The 20418-nt window shown below is 50.7% G+C and overlaps 1 protein-coding gene and 1 long non-coding RNA gene across 2 annotated transcripts in view; one reads left to right on the forward strand and one right to left on the reverse strand.

The window, feature by feature from the left end:
• The window catches only part of LOC124417352, a 99219-nt gene extending 80082 nt beyond the window's left edge, over positions 1-19137 (forward strand). Inside the window, exon 4 of the long non-coding RNA XR_006931998.1 lies at positions 1-19137. This is a non-coding gene — a long non-coding RNA (uncharacterized LOC124417352).
• LOC112530177 overlaps positions 11373-20418 on the reverse strand; it is a 23905-nt gene continuing 14859 nt past the window's right edge. Inside the window, exons 2-4 of the transcript XR_005841536.1 lie at positions 15820-16022; positions 14920-15082; positions 11373-11512 (exon numbers count right to left, since the gene is read on the reverse strand). The gene's annotated coding sequence lies outside the window, so the exon portion shown is untranslated. The remainder of the gene's footprint in view (positions 11513-14919; positions 15083-15819; positions 16023-20418) is intronic.

Consider the following 20418-nt stretch of genomic DNA (forward strand, 5'->3'; position numbering starts at 1 on the left):
GGGCTGCTCAGTGAGGCCCTGGCAGGTACAGAACCATGAGGGACCCGGCAGCGCGGAGCCAACAGGGGCACCCTGTGCACCCCAGGAGCAGAGACAGAAGAGCAGAGAGACAGCAGCTGCACCAAGCCAAAACCCTACGAAATAGTCCTTAAGCCTTAATGAAACCCATAAGATAACCTTGAAGATGAGAATGGATGCGCCCAAAGTCCCCCATGGATGTGTCGGATAAAGCCATGTTTGGAGATGTCAAAGAGATTGCGGTGGGATGGAGGACGCTCACACTTTGCTCTCTGTTAGGGACATTGGCCCAGAGTGCTCAGGTTCTATTTATGTCTACAGGGGAGATGCACACCTACAGGGTGACACAGGCATGCGTGCAGCCTGGACAGATGTCCACGTGCCTATGGACAGACATCTGGACCCATCCACCCTGCATGCCATCCCATGGCACAGAGCATGGGGACACCACCAGCGTGCAGCCAGGAGGCCATGGTACCACAATGGAGGGGTTGTTCTGCACTTTAATGGAGGAAAAAAAAATCCTATAGTGCATCATGAATAGTCCAAAATGCAAAGATGACAATTTAAGTGTTTAAAATGTACTCAAGGTAATTCCAAACAAATTTTAAAGCCATTTCAGACTATAAAACCCCTCAGCTAAATCATTGGTTATATGGCGGCAGTGCTTATGTTGCAAAATATCATGAGCATGAAAGGGAAAGTTTTAAAGATTGCCGGTTAATCCTTATAAATGAGTTATTGGCATCGCAGAGCTGCAGCTGGAGGAGCTGCCTGCTGGAGGCTGAGCCCACTGGGAGCCCCGGGGCTGTGATCTGTGGGGTTTGGTGATGGTATCCCTGCAGCACTGCATCCCTGCATGCTGCACCCATGCTGTTGCGTGGCCCACAGCATCCCTGCACTCAACACCTCCCAGCTGGGCCCAGAAGGAGCAGGAAGGGTGCACAGAGCCAGAGTACTGCCTCCCAGTGTGGGATTCCTCCTGCATCCTGCTGGTGGGGAAACGCACTGGGGAGCATGGAGAGGGAATGCATAAAAGTTGGTTCCCTCCCTGCACTGCGCTGAACTTTTCTCCCCGTGTCTGCGCCCTGATTTGAGACACAGCACTCCTCTCCTCTCCCGCTCTCTTCCTTTCACCAAACAGATGTAACTATTTATTCCTTATGTCCCAGTTTTCCTGTAATTTCATAAAGTGCAAATTTGCTGTCCTGCTCCCAAATGCCGAGTCGGTGGTTTGTCATAACAGTCATCAGTAACTGTCGCTTTCTGCCTGGGGCTTAATTAACCCACTCTCTCATTAGCATGTCCATGCAGTTGTAAGGAATGAAAGCCTGATTATTTTCTACAACAGTCGCAGCCAATTACTGCACCGAAATGGAACCACATTAATCAAATCTTTAGTACAGTGGCAAATTCAGAGATATCAGATTGCAAAAGACTGCAAACCTAATATGTCACTGTCAGCGGAGCTACGCAGGCATTTAGCGAATTGCATTAAATAGATGGCTTCGCTGAAACCGCATGAATTTAATATGTGATGGGATCTGGAAGCTATTAGTGTGACATGGCAAAGCACTGGGAGCTTGGCAGCTCTGGACTTTATCCATGAACTCAGGAAACTCATGCACAAACTTGTGCGCACGCGGCAGAACGCAGCACTGCTGGGGCACAGCGCAGAGCACAGTCATGGCCGAACCCACAGCGCTGTGCAGGGCTGGGAAACCTCCCCCCATCCCACCACATCCCCACTGTGTGCCATGCAGCAGCACAGCTCACGTGGATGTTCTCCATCCTACCGTTCTCTTCCAGCAAAAGGTGCAGCTGCACGTTCCCTCTCCAGGCTGCTATCTGCCATCTACCTCATGCATGCCTGCTTCGAGGTGTTTCAAATATATATATATATATATTTTTTTTTTCCTAAGCAATCAATCTGTGCAACCGAGGAGCTGAATTTAAATACCGGGGTTTTCATTATCTCCAACACAGAAAAAAAAGACAGAAAGGGGAGAGAGGGACATTGAAAATGGAGTGAAATCAATTCCAATCTGTTGAGTGACACCTTTGGAGGTGTGCACAATCCACATGGCGTCTGGTTGGGGTGCACAAAATCTACCTCTGCATTAGGGAAGTGTGTTGCAGATGTCCTTTGGCTGCACGCTGCTTCCATGTGGGTGCCACAGCCCAACTTATGGGCTCTGCAGTGCGTTAAGGCGTAATGCTCTCCCCAGCCATGCAGGTGCATACAGGCAGAGCTTCTCCAGTGGGACACAGACCTGGAATGCCTTCTTCAGAAAAAGAAACAAATGATCCCTGGGCTGGGCTCGCTGACACTGCTCTACTTCAAAGAACAGCCTCCAGCACTTGGATTAATTAGCTACAGGATGCAAATGCCCTTGTGCAATAAATCACCTGGGCATGCACAGTCTGCACATGCAGCTCCTCAGGATGCAAACCACCCGCCAGGCCCTGGGCTGTGTGCTGTGCTGCGTGTCCTGTGTCAGCCTTTATTCTGTCCCCAGGGGAGAGCAGTGCTGAGCGGAGCAAACCCTGGAGCTGAGATAGCTGCAACACCTGCAGATCCCCGGGCTTCAGGGTTCCTAATCCTCGAACATACAATGCTCAGGAGGATCTTCCCATGTCCCCAAAGCGGTATCTCCTGCTGCACTTTGGTTTTAAGTACTCACTCTCCTCCCTGGAGACACTATTACAAAGTCTGATGGATTTGCTCTTGCAGAGCTCTACTGGGGGGAGCCTCTTCTGCATTATTTAAAATTTTCAGTGTTGAAAAATCAATGATTACACGAGAAGTGCTCAGAGCTCAGGCAAGTTGCGGGCGAAGCTTCAGGGAAGCTGAGCCCAGAGGCAAAGCAAAGCCCCAGCTCAGCTCTGCAGCACGCGGGGCGCGTGCCAAGCTCTGCTCCGTGCCTGAGCCCAGCAGATGCACCATGAGCCCCACGTGGCTGGAGGACCATGTGGGTGACCCATGGAGCACTGATGACCAACAGATGCATTACCAGCTCGCCCCATCCCCACTCACTGCCATCACAGCTCCCATGTCCAACACCAGGGACAAATGTCAAAGCCAGCACTTTGGTTCAAAATCAGATTGGAATGTCCCTTCCTAATCACAGAGGTGCACAAACTCAATGTCATCTGTAATGATTCAGAACAAAGCCTGGAAAAATAGTGTCCCAGCACACAAGGATCCTAAAACCTTTGATATACGGCTTGCATTATTAGCAATAATTTCTGTGACTGCATCCAGATTCGCAGGAGCACATTCAGTGATAACCATGTGCTTTGGCTCACGGCATCCCATGATAGGACAAGGGGGAATGGTTTTAAACTGAGACAGGGGAGGTTTAGGTTGGATATTAGGAGGAAGTTTTTCACCCAGAGGGTGATGACGCACTGGAACAGGTTGCCCAAGGAGGCTGTGGATGCCCACAGGCATTCAAGGCCAGGCTGGATGTGGCTCTGGGCAGCCTGGGCTTGTGGTTGGTGACCCTGCACATAGCAGGGGGTTGGAACTGGATGAGCATTATGGTCCTTTTCAACCCAGGCCTTTCTATGGTTCTATGATTCTGATTATCCCAACGCCTCCCCATGCCTGGATCCCCCAGCTCTGCTTTGGGGACAGCCCTGCTCTGCCCAACACTCCCTGAAGTCCCATTCCCCAGCAGCCACCGCAGCCCCACTGCTGCTCACAGCCCCGCGTGCACCCAACAATAAAAGGCGTTCGCCAACCTCCGCCTCTTTTCACAGCCAGGCTTCAAGTTCACGTGTGAATTTATGCCAGTTTTGACATTAGCAGGAAAAATTAACAGTTCTCACACACCGAAAGGAAAAAAAAAAAAAGAAAGAGAAAGGAACGAAACTCACACAAAAGAGGTTTTGTGTTTCAAGCAGAATAAATTATGGTGTGATGTTATTAAAACACTTAGTTGTTAAGTTGCCAAGAAAATCCAGTATATTCACACGGACTCGAGGACCTGTCTCCATGCAAAGTAATTAAATTAGATTTATGGGCTGCATTACATCAGTGTTTGATAGTTCATTTTTCCTTTCTTCATATTTTGTCCTGCTTTATTAGAGCATGTGACAGATGGTAAAAATAGTGTGAAGTTTCTTGGCCCTGTGCTAAATCCCCCTTCGGTAGTATATCTCTCCTCTGTCAGTTCTCCCCAGCGATGATAAATTAACCTCTCCTCTTCTATCCCAAGTGTGGCAGTAAAGCACTCTTTGACACAGCGCTATCACTTTATCTTAATCTGCACTGGGCGGGGAGGGGGCGGATGGGAGATGATGCAATCGCTGCCGTGAGTTGGGAAAAACAGAGATTTATGGTGTCAAAAAGGGGGAAACGGGAAGGCAGGAGGAGTGCTGATCTATAGGAGCTGCTCTGTGTGTCTGTGTGTGCGTATATATGTGTGTATACAAACAGCAAAAGCAGAGGTGTGGCTGCTCACTGTGGGGTCTTCTGCATGGGGCCGCGTGGACCCCTCCCTGGGGACCCCTTTGTGTCCCATGGGGTTGAGGGATGCACTGATGGAGTGGCCATGGGTGGATGTATGGGGATGTGACGTGGGATGTCTGCAGTTATGGAGCCCTCGGGGCAGCGCAGCCGTGGGGTCGGCACCTCCTCACCCAGCTATAGCATCTCTGATTTGTGGATCAATAATCAGATAGCACAAATTGTGGTGTCAATGAAGCTGAAGCCCGTTAGGAAAAGTAGCGATGTGATGAGCAGCTCTTTGCAGAATGGCTGGGAAGGGGGGAAGCCTGATTGGGGTGTGGAATTTGGGACAAATTGATGAAATAACACCCAGAGGGGCAGGCGCCGGGCATCACAGTGCTGCAGCTCTGCTTTCCAATGAGAGCCCTACAGCACTCCTGGGCCAGCCCCAAAGTGGTTTGTGCTTAAAAGGAAAGCACCGATCTCTCCAATGCCGCCATCAGCACAAAGGAATTAAAATAGCAGCTGGCATCCACAGGGCTGTGGACTAATAAGGAGCAGAGTGCCCACGGAGTGTGCAGGCTCAGGGTGATGACAGTGGGATCGGCCCCGTCCCATATTGCTCATGGTGTGGAATGGGAACAAAACCTGCTGAAAGCTGACCCACAGCTGTGCTCACAGCTCTGCTGGGAGAGACATGAGATGGTCACAGCAACAGTGGCACTGCTCTGCAGCACAGAAAGGTCACAGTGGCAATGGCACTGCTCTGCAGCACGGGGGGGGGTCGCAGCAATTGTGACGTTGCACTGCTGCAGGGGGACACAGCGATGGTGGCATCGCATTGCATTGCATTGCAGCAGGCTCATAGTGATGGTGGCATTGCAGCAGAGGAGAATCACAGCAGTGGTGGCATTGCACTGCAGCACAGGGGGTCGTAGCAATGGTGGCATCGCATCGTATTGCAGCAGGGTCATAGTGATGGTGGCATTGCACTGCTATAGGGGTGTCACAGTGATGCTGGCATTGCATTGCAGCAGGGGCTGCAGGCCTGGCGTGCTCAGTAGCCAATCGCACTGCGGTACGAGCCCAAGGAAAGCTCATCATTAAACCTGTAATTTATTTCTCCTGTATTTCATAAAATGTGAAATATTACTGCTCTTCGGGTGCCCAGAGAGAACGGGGATGCTCCATTAAGTTCGACACTGCTCCTCCATAAGATGCAGTAATTATATGCAGCTTTTTTTACTGCTAAGTTCCTACTTGCAGATGCTAACAAAAGAAATAAGCTTTTAATCCAAACATAATTAATATGAATTACCTCCACAGTACACCCTGGCTTTGCACCATTAAACTTAATTTTTGTTTTGCATGATAATTGTGTTATCATTACCATTTATAGGAGAACTCAGGGACCTTCGCTTTGTTTGCAGCCCCGACCGAAGGTGGTGGCGGTGGAGCTGTCGGCCTTGCACAGCTCTGGCTTTGCTGCTTTCAGCCTTCTGTGCTTGTTTGTTCCCTTTACTCTTTGCATGGGGATCTGCGCTGCTGCCCACACGGATGGGGAATGAATCCCACCATGGGGATGCAGCAGGAGCTCGGGATGCTGCAGGCAGAGCCAGCAGTGGGAGCAAAGCAGGGCTGCAGCCCACTGCCCCAAAGCCATGGGGCCGACCTGAAGCCCCACAGCTAATTAACCCCGGGATGAGTTTGTGCGGTCACATTTCAGGAAGGAGAGAGATGAAATCAGGTCCCGTAATTATTTATTGAAATTACAGCCCTGTCGAGGAGGGCTGAATTACTGCAGACTCCATTAGCTGTGGATGGGAGAGAGGGAATGAGAAAATGATGGATGGGAGAGACAGAGAGAAATTTTAAAACTAAAAGGGGAAGATGAGGGCCAGCAGTGCCCAAATGGCACAGGGAGAGCGGATGGAGGCAGGAAAAGTTTTCTCTGCAGTGGTCTGAAATCAGCACAGTGAATGATCACATAAATATATTAATTGTGCTAATTAATTTCCCCAGGAAAGAGGTTTCAGGAGCTGCAGGCAGCAGGTAGCTGGAGAAGGGTGAGAGCGTCACTTTGCAGGCAGTGCAGATTCCCCCACTGGGGCTCCTCCGTGTGATGCTGAGCTTTGGTCCATGGATGGGTCCTTCGAAAATCTCAGCAGCAAACATCTTAGGAATCATGATATGATCCCAGCTGTGGAATGGGACTGGGCTGATGGGAACTGGGGGATCCCACCACCACCCCACAGAGAGCAACAGGGGATCCCACCACCATCCCGCAGAGCTCCCTCTGGCCAAGGGCAGACCCCCACCCCCATCCCTGTTGCTTCTGCCCTATGCCACCTTCCCAACTCCACTGGAGGTGCAGTGAGTGATGCACACACCGCGGTGCCCCTCATCCCCTCCCAACCTGCCTCCTGATAATAATGAGCCCAGACACTTTTATTATCATTATTAATTAGCACTTTCAAGCAATGGAATTAAATCAATATGGTGGACTGAAACTAATTTTAACAAGCCATTGAGATCAATCATCAGGACTTTTATCTACATAAATGCCACTAAACTCAGCTCGTTAGTGTAACATTAGCTGGGAAAGGGGGGGAGAGAAGGGAGACTGGCGGGGTTTTAATTAGGAAGACATAAACCGTACCACAATTTTTCTTCTTTGATTTGCTTTTAATCTCGTCCGTGAGCTCTCCCGGTGCCCCGGCTGAGTGCTGGGCTCCCACCTCCTCCCAGGGAGCAATGGCAGCAGGAGAGGGCTGACCCTGGTCCCCAGGATCAGAGCAGATGAGAGTTTGCCATGCAGGGCTCCCACTGCAGCCCCAGCCTGGGTCTGGGAACCCAGGGAGGTGCTGGGTCCTTTGGAGCCCCATAACAGCTGGGAAGAACAGCCAGCTGGGGGACCACAGACTGATGGGGGGAAGTGAGGGGCTCTGATGCTGCAGGCTTCCAGCCCTGTCCAGTTTCTCATTAGCACCACTCATGGTACCCTCCATAGCCCAGCAGTGCCATGCTGCTTTACACCACCTGAGGATCTGTCCCCCAGTGTCACCTTTCCCAGTGTCTCTGCCATACCTTCCTGAGAAATATGACACACACACCAGAAAATATTTCCTTTTTGTTTGCTGGATGGGTAATAACTCGCCTCAGAGACAGCCTTTACAGTCAGCACAAAAGTAATTTACCTACATGCAGCACAACCAGATTGCAATAAATCTGCTGCTTCCCAACCTTGCTGTACTCTGCTGCACCGTGCCATGATGCACCATGCCATGTTGCACTGCATCATGCCATGCCGTGATCCATTGTGCCATGTTGCACCATGCCATGTTGCACCATTCCATACCATGCCATGCCATGATTCTCCATGTCATGTTGCACTGCACCACGCCATGCCATGATGCATTGTGCCATGTTGCCCTGTTCCATGCTGCACTGTGCCATGCCATGCCACGATGCACCATGCCATGATGCACTGTGCCGTGCCACGCCATGCCATGCCACGCTGCTTGCTCCAGCCCCAAATAAGAGTTAATATCTGTGAGCACCAAAAAATAAATAAAGGGAATGGAGAGCACCACCACGGCATCAGGGCCCTAAATCACCAAGCCTTGCCTGTCAGCCAATTTCTCTGCAGAAAGCTCTTAGCAGTTAATTTCTGGCTAATTTATTATCCTTCGGCTTAGCCCTACAGCACCATTAGCAGTACACTGACACAACTGAGTGAAATATTGTCTAATTTATTATCTTATTACTCCTCTGGAACAGGATCAATTAATTACCCATTAAAGTATTTCAGTTGCAGAGATTTATTAGGGGGCTCGGCGCTTTAACAGATGATTAGTTATATATGTTTGTTTGCCCGAGGAGCGCAGACTCGCAAATGACTGGAGGGGAAGGGGAAAGACACCGCGTCGGGAGGCACCTAATGGATCTTCTCTTGACTCTCTGAAAATGGAGCAGTCAATGACAAGAATTATCGACTCATTCACTTGCGGTTTGGAGATAACCATATGTACCGGGAGGGAGAGGGGGTGAAGGGAACGGGGAGGGAGAAAAAGCCTCACTCAACTGCTTTTTCCATTCAATAAATTTGCTGCAGAATATATTGGATTGGGGTTTGATGGCTATTTCGTGTTTTGCAGAGTGCTGACACTGGTATGATTCAGTAATTATTGTTTCTTTTAAGTTATTGCTGTAATTTTGCTTTCTAAGATCCCAATCAATTCCCGCCTCTCAAGGGCACGCTTGAAAAGCGATATTTGAAAACAGCCCTCTGATAGATTGTGCCGTTAGACAGTGGCTGAGACAAATAGCCTAATCTGGCACAAATTAGCTTGGCTTCCACAGATAGTTTTATACAGCGATGTAAATTATATTGTCAGGGCCAGTCACTTTCCTGCTTAGAGTGCAGCTAACAAGAAAGAGCTGAGATGCTGCCGGGGCTGCCGTGAGCTCCAGGGTGGCTGTGGGGCGGCTGTGAGGCAGCTATGGGGCTGCTGTGGGGCACAGCAATGGGGCGGGGGGTGGCATTGACTCAGCCCAAGCACTGAGTGGTGGCGATGCAAAGCAGCGCAGGGGTGCAGCACTGAGGTCCCCCCTGCTCCACAACTTTGGGGGGCAGCTGATGGATGGCAAAGCCGAAGCTGCCCCCAAAGCTCCTTTGTGGCCCCATTGGTTCCCCATGTCCAGAGCGAGTGGAGTCAGGGTGGGTTTAGGGGTTGCAGGCTGTGCAGATTGGAAGGGAGGGAGAAGCAGAGTGATCTGGAATTGCTGTTGCAGCACAGGAGCACCCACAGATGTATTTCTATGCAACTCTCCACCCATGGAATCCATCACTGCGAGATAGCACAGACAGCCTGAGCAGCATGGAAATGGGGTGTTTAGGCAACTAAGCAGGTACACAGCCACCTAATGAGACAGGCTCCATTTAAATCAAGTGATGAGGATCGAGATCTCACTGTGAGCCACAGAAGCAGGCAGGGATGGGGCTGCTGTGGCCTCAGGGCTCCTGGCTGAGCTGTGGACCATCCCCAGGGCTGCACTGCAAGGCTGCATCATCACCTCCATCACATGCAGCTGCATCGCCCCATCACCGCATGCACACAGGTGCTGCAAATGAAAAAGAGCACAAAGGAGCATCCCCAGCAGCAGTGCCCTTGGCTGGGCAGCAGAGCCAGGAGCTGAGCCCGGCTCCATCCCACCTCCATGCAGTGTCCTTCCTTTCTGCTGGTGCAATTCTCGTTCCTCTTCCAGCAGCTGAGTAATGGCTTTGGAAAGATGGCACTGAGCTGATTTAGGGGCTTGACCTTGGGAATGCTCCTGCAAAAGCTGCGGTTTCCTGAGCACAGCTTCATGTTTCCTTTTATGAACACTTCGCAGGTTACACGTATATTTGGGTATGTAGCAACTGAGTGGGAAAAAAAATATGCATGCTAGAGAGAAAGAAGAGATGAAAAAAAATCCCTTTTATATCTCCAGGCTGCCTTCAGCAACAGCATTCCTAAATAGGAGAGGTTAAATATATTGCTGCCATTACACTCTACAAGGAACACATTCCATAAAAACGAAGGTGCCGTAAATTATACAAATATGATGCTAACAAGCCAGGAAATGCACTGCTAATGAGGTCAGCTATAGAACTCCCGCAGTGCTGCAAATCATGTGCCAATCCGGCGCAGGAGGTACAGGAGCAGCCCTGGGTCAGCATTTTCTGAGCGCATTTGTAACCTGCTGTTCAGCGAATAGTCATACAGGTAGATAAAAATCCTCCTCCTCTCCTTGTTTATGTGTCAAATAAGCACGGCAGCAGACAATCACGCTTTGCATTAATGCACCTTGCTATTACGCCTATTGTTCTGTGCTCGGAGTGGAGAATTAGTCACTCCAATGTGCAAATATTGGTTACAGTTTGGAAGCGTGCACGCTTTTGTGTTCCTATCAGACTTGCTCCTGGAGGAATTATGCATGCTGGCATCAGGGCTTTTTCTTTCCTTGTACGTACTGTATTTGCTAAAGCTCTTAAAAGGGGGAAAAAAAACCTCAAATAAACATGTTTGCAGCAGGTGAGTTATTGGCTCATTCAGACTGCCTCTCCTGTTAGGCACTGGGACAATAACTGTGTTGAAATGAAGCGTTTAGGAGCCCACATGAGAAACCTGCCCCAAATCTGCAAGGATGGAGAATGAGCTCAGAACCCTTTGGTCCGTTTCATCCCAGAACTGAGGAGAAGTGGCCCTCACCCCACATAACCCAGAGCTGAGATCTCCGCATGGCCGTGGCTCGGGACCCCTTCTTCGCATTGCAGAACAGTTTGGTTGGATGCGACCTCAACACCGCCAGCAGCACACAGGAACCCTGAAATTGCATTGCCCTGCAGACCGAGCCCAGTGCTCGGCTAACACAGAGCATTTCCACCAGCCAGCCTTGGATATGGGTTTCCCAAGGCATCGCCTTCGTTCATCCACTTACTTATGCATTCATTCCTTCACCCCAGGAGGAGCACAAGACAAGCCGAGCTGCTGTCCACAGTGGTACCCATTTCTCATGACCTCGGCTGGGATGACCACACAGCACAGAGGACAGACATCCGTGGGACTCTGAGCTGCCACCAATGGAGGTGATCATCCCAGATAAATGCTGGTGATCCCTGAGATGTGGGACCCGCTCAGACCGAGCATGAAATACACATTCCCATCTTCCATTTCCATCCAGACTTTATGGGTCCTCCACGGAGAAAATAGAGCAAAAGCCCAGCTCAAAAGCCTCTCAGCTCAGCAAATGAAGGAAGGAGGAAGCACGCTGGCTGCCCGGCCCAGGTGGAAGGGATTATCTCTGCGTGAGAGGAACCAGACAGAGCCATGGCAGAGCTTCCCACTGCACCCAATGGGACTGCAGAGCTTGGAGGGCTTGGGATGTGTTTGCTGGCCACCAGCACAGGGCTGGTCCTGCTGGACGCCTGCTGTCCTCGGGTGCTGCTCATATGAAGAACCGCTGCAGGCAGAATGCATGTCTACATTTAATAAGCTGGATATTTACGTTAACTAAATAGCAGCTAATTATGAAAACATACTTAAGAGTCTGAGCAATTAAGCAATAATATATTACATACTTATTAAGCCTCCAATACACATGTCCTTAATAATCAAAATATTAATATGCAGCTACTCTTCTATTATACAGCAACTCTGCTATTATACAGAGAGTGTCCTATTACTGCCAAATTAAATGCGTAGTTAGGCGAATTTAGGACACTTAATTTAATGTGTTCCCAAGAGTTCACTATGGCAGAAACTGCAAGACAGGCCTCAACACAGGCAGCGCAGGCCTCCCAGAGCTGCCCTTTGCTCCATGCCACATGGCTTCAGCTGTCCAGGGATTTGCTCAACCTCTTTGGGGCAGCCCATTGCTGGGAGAGGCCAATCCTTAGCTCCCAATTCCCAGCTCTGTAGGGTCTTTGCGTTGGCTTCAGTGGATCACAATGGAAGTGAGGAAAAGAGGCATTGTGAAGCAGAGCTGGGAGTGGAGATGCTTGGGGAGAAAGCCAGCTGCAAGTGGGGAAACCCATGGGCAGGCTCCTCCACTGCCCCAAACACCAGACATGTTAGACATGGTGCTGTCACTAGGTGCTGTTATACGTTGTCGTATCTTGAGTTATGATGCAAGGTGAGGGTGCTGAACACACCTGTAAATCCTTACTGTAAAACCCAGGGGTATGTTTTCCCTTCTTCAATTAAGCCCCAAAACAATAGGCTTCATTCTTCATCACTATGCATTTTTTTCCCTGTGCACAGTGGGTGTGAAGTGTAAACAGGCTGATTTGGTGTCAATTTACACCTCATTGTGCATAGGAAGAAATAAGGGTGAGAAAGGCAGGGACTGGCAGGGCCTCTGAGGTTCAGAGACCAGAGGGAATGAGAAGAAAACATGGATTCCTGTGCCAGGAGGCCCTTTCAGTTAAAATAATACAAATAGTACCACATCAAAATGATTCTCTTTGTAATATTTGAGGTGAGGATGGGGGCACGGGTCTGGAAAGCCATGGAGTGCCCCTGGCAGGCCACAAAATGTAGAGACACGTGTAGGGCACAAGTGGCAACCACAAGTGGGGGTGGGCAGAGTGCCCCACTGAGGAGCTGCTGCCCGCTGCTGGATGTTGCTGAGGCTGTTTCCCATATGGCTCCTGGCTGGGATGATTTATGGGGTGAGGAAAGCATGCTGATAAATGTTGCAGCTGGGCCTGGCGTGGACCTGGGGTATCACAGCCCCATCCAGACGGCCTTAATGGAAGCTGCCGGCACCGCCGAGCAAGGCGTTATTTATGGCCGTCTGTAGTGCCACTGCAGGGCATTCATCATTGCTTTGGGCTGAGGGTGAGAGCAGGACGAGACCACGTGCTGCTGTGGGGAGGAGAGGGTGCAGGAGCCGGGGCTGAGCTTTCCTTGGGGAAAAGGCTCCGTTCCCTCAGCTGCTCCCAATGTTCTCCATCAGTGATTGACCAGTGGGATGGGATGGGATGGGATGAGATGGAGATGGGATGGGATGGGATGGAGATGGGATGGGATGGGATGGGATGGGATGGGATGGGATGGGATGGGGTGAGATGGGAATGGGAATGGGAATGGAATGGAATGGTGGCATCTTGGACCTGTGTCAGCCAAATCCCTGCAGCCGTGGATGGAAAAAGGGCTCTCCCCATTGCTGCAGCTGCTGGAAGAATGAAAAAATAAATAAAATTTAAAAAAAAAAATTAAAAGGGAGCAGCTATAAAATGGAGATACTAATAAAATGTTCCAGGAAGATGAATTCTTCCGATATAATGGTGATCCCTGATACTGAAATGTTCCACAAATACATTTTCATAGCCCCACTCAGTATTATTTGTAGATCTTTTTGCAACCCTTGTCAACAAATTCCTGATAAAAAGGAGACACTTTGCTGTGTGCTAAAGCTATGAATTTAAGAAGTGTCAACCGGTCCTTATTTATGGTGCAATCTTTGGCTTTCTCATTTTACTGATGGGCTTTGGTGCAGACTTGCTGCTCCACATGCACAGTTTGGGGTGAAATAAACGATCCCACTCGGGTTCACCGTGGTTTGGGTGCCCCGGTGCTGAGCTACGCTGTGCCCAGCTTTCACCCCATGCCTGTGACCCCGGGACCTATAAAGGAGGCTGTGCAAAGCCGGCTCTAACAAAAACCTTTTCCGGTACAAATCCATGTACAAATCAGCAACAGATTATTCAGAGTTTGTGCTTGGCGGGTGCTGACAGTAGTTAATGAAATAACGGCTGAGAAAAGTCCTGCTTGCAGAGTGCTGCTTGGGCACAGCTGTATGGGGCCATGGAATGGCTGCAGCCAAGCAGCCCCACGCTGCATTCCCCATGTCCCCATATGGATCGAGTTCTTGCTGGGCTCTGCATGGAGATGCCCATCCCAGCATCATGGTGTGGGATGCCAGCGGTCCTCCCATTCCTGGGGGCACAATGGGGGCACTGACAGCACTGGAGCTCCAGGATAGAGGAGCCAGGTGTGGAGCCCAGTTCCTCCATGCTAGGAGCCACGGGGACAATGGGCTCCAGTTAAAGCTGACCCTACTCTAACTATGGCACGTGTTCATAATTTAAGCTCTTTACAACAGTGCTTGGTTAACACCGGAGCCTGCTCCCCGCTGCCCGTACCTTTTGTTGGGGTGATTTACTGTTCCTCTGTGCCCCTCTGCCCACTGAAATTCATAACAGCTTTCATGCAGCTATCAAAAAGCCCTTAATTATAGCTGTGTCTGGTCGTGCCATTGGAGCTAAAGGGCCTGCTGGCACTTTCCTTTCACAGGAATCCAGTTCCCAGCTGGAATGAAATTTGCCCTGCTGACGGGGGCTTTTTATGAGTTTGTCTGAGGCCTTATTAAAAAAAAACTCTGGTTTTGGCACGCTGGTGCAGTGAGCTCCGCTGTGTGCACGGGGTCCCAGAGGAGCCCTGGGACAGGGCTTGATCGCACCCCAACAGGACTGCTGCTGCGTGGGGATGCTAGGGGCTTGCTTTTATAGGAGAGGCTCCATTCTAATTATGCAAAGCCTCGCAGGCAAACGTGAAAGGAATGAACTCTACCCCAACAAAAGCTGTGCTGTTCAGTGCTCCGTGAGCTCCAGCCCTCATTGCCTGCTGTGTTGGGTGGTTGTTTCGCGTGTGTTTCTTAGGAGGAGGCAGCGTGGTGTCACCTGGGGACACCTCACACAGTGCAGTGATGGAGGCACAGGGGTCAGTGTCCCCACATACGGGGAGGGGACCGGCCCCACCTGTGTGCCACCCAACCCCCATAGTGCAGCCCAGTGCCTCCCGTCTTATTACAGCCCCACTGCTGCTGCCCATCAGTGCCGCCCCAAGTGTTAACCCTGGGCACGAGGGACGTGAAGAATCCAGTTACATGGAGGATACAGAGCCATGAGACGACTGCCAAAAATGGAGCCATCGCCTGGAATAGCAGTTAGGGATCTCTGAGCTCTCTGCAGGACCCGCAGGGGAGCTCCTCGCAGTCCTGTCCCACCCCACGTTGAGTTGCAAGGTGCAAATTCCCATCAGGAGAAGCGCCATCCGATCCCTGTGCAAAGAGAAGGGACTGTGGACACAGCAGGATGCAGCCAAGGAATGTTCTTGGTCTTGGCACCCACAGGCACAGCTAAAAGGCAGCGCTGCACCAGTGCACGCTCAGAGCTCTCTGGGATATCCAGGGGATGCTTTTACCCGATGGTGCAGATGTCAGCCCCAAACCCTTTGCTATAAGAGGTTTCCCAGCAGCTTGTCCAAGCTGGTAAAGCAGCACGTTGCAAAACTGAACAGAAGCGCTCAGGCAGTTTTCCAGAGAGCCATGTGCAATGCTGCTGGGGGACCCAAGGGCAGAGTCCTGGGGCTCCGTGTAATTTAGCTTAAAAAAGATGTGGTGTTTTCAGCAAAAACCGCTTCTGATGCTGATTCAGACCCTTGCAAGGCCACGTGCTGCTTTGCTGGGGACTTTGCAGCAGGGTTCTGCTCCCTTTGCAGTGTGTGCTGTGCTGGAACAGAGGGTCCCACGAGTGCACATTTTTGCAGAGAGGGTGGAAAATTGCTGAATGCAGACTTTGTGTTGGGCTCTCTTTGCAGCCAGGAGGCTCCCAACAGCAGTGCCCCCCTCCCTGCTCTGTGCTTAAGGGTTTGCTCCCCTCGGCATTGTCTGTGTGTGATGAGGGAAAACAGAGGCCGATAGCGCTGTGGATTCCTCCTTTGAGTGGAAATGCAGCTCTTTGTTAATGCTTGCCATTGCTATGTGTTAAGTGGGGAGTCCAGCGTGTATTTATTTACCTCTGGAGGGTTTTATGACCTCCACATGCACATTCTTTGCTGATCTGAAGGCGCAGCCATGCGCGTGCCAGCACTGCAGGGCCAATCCCCACGCGGCGCTTCTGCTCCGGGGTCAGCTCACAAAGAGAAGGTCAGAGCAAAGACAGGCGGTGTTTGGGAGCCGATAACCACCCGTCCAGCTGAAAGGGGTCTGATTTCCCCATCTGAAGGGAGATCTTTGATTAGTGACTGATGGGGCAACTTCAAACGCCGGCGGCTCCGGCTGAGATAAGCGCTCAGACCTGGGAAGCTCCTTCCCAATGCCTCTTTGATCTGGAATTAGGGCTGGAAATCTCACTGGCTTTATGGGGAGATTTCCAGGGTTTTAATGATGGGCACAATGGGATCCACTTGGTTTCCCAGCGCTGAGCTTCCAGCTCCACAGGGACACAAGGGGCTCCGGCTCCCCATGGAGAGCAGCCCCAACCCATGTCCAAGAGCTGAGTAAATGGACCAAACATTACTGCATCGGGGTTTGGGGGAAACCACCCCCACTCCCAGGGGCCCCCCTCCCCCCGCAGAGAGGTTCCCCCAACACCCAATGATGTGTGCCAGGTGGGCACGGTGTCTGCTCGCATCTGCTCCCACAGTGGATGCCAACAGAGCAACGTCAGTCCCCTCCATACTTTGCAGCGTAAAATGTGTCACACCTGGAAGTAATTAGAATGAATTTTTACTAATTCATAACTAATTGCACAATTACTCTTCTATGAAAGATTCAGCTCTCGGAAGACACTTCGACACGTGAAATCCACTTCTCCAAATCTGACTGAAGGAAAAAGCAGGAGAACATCGGGTGGCACTCACAGCACTACATTCCTTCCCAGCAGAGCTGCTCCTCCATCCGGGGATGGCACAGCCGTGTCCCTGTGCCCGGCCCCACCGCATGCCCCCACCCCACCGCACACTGCTGCCTAGGGCTGCATGCTTGCAAATGATGTTTACTATTTAATAGGATGTGATGAGACTGTTCTGATACTTCAAAGGCAGCTGACAGTTTTGTTAGAGATAAGGAACTTTTGGACAATTATGGTGAAGGCTTTGACAGCAAGAAAACGCACAAACCTTGTAACTGTAACCAGCACCAAAGTCAGAGATTCTTCCCTGGAAACAACTTGAATATTCATTTTATCCATTAAGCGTCACTTCGTTATTTATTTATTTTTATTTCACGTTCCTTTCTGTCACTTGGCTTCCTTCAAGCCCAGGAGAGATCTTTTCTTGTTACGAGACATACATCTTCCCCCTCCCTCAGCTTTCCCAGCTCTGAGCAGGCTGCACAGCTCCCTCAGTCTGTCTGTCTGTCTGTCTGTCCATACAGCCATCCATTTGTCCGCCTGTGTGTCCATCCATGTGTCTGCCTCTCTGTGTGTCTGTCTGTCCATCCTCTGTTCCCAAGCTCTCTCAGCCCTTTGGGGAGCAGGGAGTGGATACAGTAGTCACTGCACAATTCCCTTTGGGCCAAAGGGAACTGAGGGCTCTCTGAGGTCCAGTAGCCTTGGTTGGAGGGCTGCGTGTCCGCCTCTCATTTAAGGCTGGACCCCAACCCCTGGGCTGGACCCTGGTGGGAAAGACACTGTGCACTCAGCCAGGATGAGCAAAGCCTGGATCACCTGGTGCAGGACCACTGCGTGGTGCAGGGATGCTCAGGCAGCACGTTTCTTTCCATCACCACCTTCTGCTAATCAATCTGCCGAAAAGGCGGTTTGATACTAGGGCATAAAGCTGAAGCCATGGATCTAAGGATCCTGCATGGTGCCAACGGGGCATGCAGTGACAGCCACCGGTGCGTGCAGTGACAATGACCGGCAATGGGAATCCTACGCGGCCGCAGCACGGCGGCACAGAGCGCTGCTCTGTGCAGGGAACAGCTTTGTGCAGCCAGCAGGGCCCCGTCTCTGTCAGAACGCCTTTGCAAAGCCTCCAGCTCCGGGTGTCAGGGAGGACAAGTTTTTTAATCATGTTAAAATGATTTATTTAAACGTCAAGCCGTGTCACCTCACTTCCTTTCATTTTTCAAACTGTTTGTGTTTTTGCTGGATGATAAATTTATCTTCAGACAGCCTCAATATGACTAATTAACTTTGAAATATAAGAACCAGATGTGTGAGCTGGAGAGCTTTCTGAACCCGTGCCAGGCGCTCCTCTCCTCCCTCCCCGCCTCCCACGCTCCCCCCTCACTGCAGCTCACGCAGAAGCCCTGGTCCCCACTGCACCCAAAATGGCCTTTTTTTCCCCCATTATGGTGCCCCCATAAAGGGAAACAACACTGAGTGACTGCTTGCAGAGAAACCCTATGGTGTAAAGGGGGCTGTCCCCTCTCCTTTCATTGTTGCAGTGCTGGAAGAAGTCGGGCGCTCACGTACCAACTAACTCTGCACCCAACAGTTCTGTAATTCTGTGTAATTAAGCAAAGCTGAAATCCCTCCATGCCCACGCATGGCCTCTCCCCACCACAAATCCCAGCGTTAAAAAGCTGGAGAAATCCCAGTTTTCAGCTTTATTTCACAATTCCGTTGGGTGCACGCAACGTGCAGGACATTAAGGTCGGGATGGACCAAAGCCACGTGCCCTGCTCTGCTTTCCAGCACAGCCACAGACGCAGAGCCTGGGGGGACATGGCCTCTGTGGGGGTGGGAGAACCCTTTCCCAACCAGACCTCCTTTTTGGAAGCATCTCTCCATATCACATTGAGCTCCAGTTGCAATGGATGCAGCTGTGCGCCGTCAGTGGGATCCCACGCGCCCTCGTTGGCCAACTCTCATCCCCTGTCTGGTGCACTGCACAGCCCTGCTCTGTGCCTCGCTGGGGGGGTGGCATCGCCTGTCACGCAAATTTCAACAAATACCTTTTGAGCCAAAACTGATTTTTTTTCTTTCTTTTCAAACAAACTGTAAATATTCATAGAAAAATGTTGATTTTGGTGGAAATTTTCTTGATCTTCTTGGAAATGGCAAGCAAAAATAATGTTTTTTTAATTTGCTTTTCGAAAGTATGGGTTTTTTTTTTTCTTTTTAAGTTTTCATTTCTACAATGTTAAATGTATTCCATGGAAAAAATTCAGCCACAGAATTACTTGGGCCATGCACAGGGAGATGGCAGCTGTGTCCCAACCCTTCACAGCATGTGGTCTTCTAAAGGAGTGCTTTGGTTTTGGTCCTGCCTTCATCAGCAAGACACAGGTCAATGGTTTTAATTACAGCTCTCCTGGGATGGGATGTGGATGGGATGGGATGGAGGTGGGGATGGGGATGGGAATGAGGATGGGATAGGATGGGGATGGGGATGGGTGGGGATGGAGATGGAGATAGAGATGGAGATGGAGATGGAGATGGAGATGGAGATGGAGATGGAGATGGAGATGGAGATGGAGATGGGGATGGGGATGGGATGGGATGGGATGGGATGGGATGGGATGAGGATGGAGGAGATGGGGATGGGGATGGAGACGAGGTTAGAGATGAAAATGAAGATGAGGATGGATGAGGATGGGGATGGGATAGGGATCAGGATGAACCCTGCTGCCATCACTCCCCACTCCTCTCTCCCCTTTCCTATCTCCCTGCCTTCAGCCCACCCATGCTTTGCCCTCCAGTGCCCGCGCCACAGCTCCGTGCTCAGGGTTGCAATGCAACATTGCAGACGTATAACAGCCTGAAAAACAGAGCCGAACTTTCCCCTCCCCGCACCTCATCCTTGCCCTAAATACACACAGCGAGCTGCGGAGCTCGGCTGGCTGCGCGATGGGAGCCAGCGGCGGATGTTGACAGCCTTGATGTTGGGCGGGCAGGATCCTGCACATCTCCCGCTGTATGGCGCTAGATATTTAATAAAGCAAAACCCCCAGGATCAAGCAGGCTGCCGTCCCTCCCAGCTCCTTTCTTCTGCTTTGCTCGAGCTCTTTAAAGCCTGCCTCCCGTCTCTCTCCAGAAAATCCTTTCATGCCTCCCTCACCAGACTGACATTTTGACAAGTTGCCACGAGTGACATCTGATTTGTACAAATTTCAAGACTAATAAATCTACCTGTCAAAGCGGAAACTTTAAAAGGAGCTAAGCCCAGCGGGTATAGTTTAACAGAACTCAAGTTGATGAAACTGTAGGATGGAGAAATTATATCTGTCACAATCCACCCACATTAGTTCTGTAGAGATGTTGGCAACTGAAACAAACGTCTTTCACAGCCCCGAAAGAAAAAAATAAAAATAAAAAAAATAAAAGGAGACTGTTAATACTGTGAGTAACAAGTAACAGTTCTATTTGTAAACTAGCACGGTTATTTATTTAATTTTTAATTTGCTTGTAGATACGAACGGGAGGAGACCCCCAGCTCCATGGTGCGGTCGAGGTTCCGGCAGCCAGGAGCTGTGGCTATGGCACACAGGGACAGGGACAGGGATAGGGACAGGACTGGTCTGCCCCAACTCTCCTTGGACTTGCTGTGGTTCTCTGCAGGGATCTCCATCCCCATCTGCCAACCCAGAGTGCCAAAGGGGCTGTAATGGAGGCTCTCCCCATCCATGCATCTCCAATGCACATCCCCAACCTCAGGACTCAGAAC

Source organism: Gallus gallus, chromosome 22, assembly GCF_016699485.2.
Source record: "Gallus gallus isolate bGalGal1 chromosome 22, bGalGal1.mat.broiler.GRCg7b, whole genome shotgun sequence".
In the NCBI taxonomy this organism is placed as follows: Eukaryota; Metazoa; Chordata; class Aves; order Galliformes; family Phasianidae; genus Gallus; species Gallus gallus.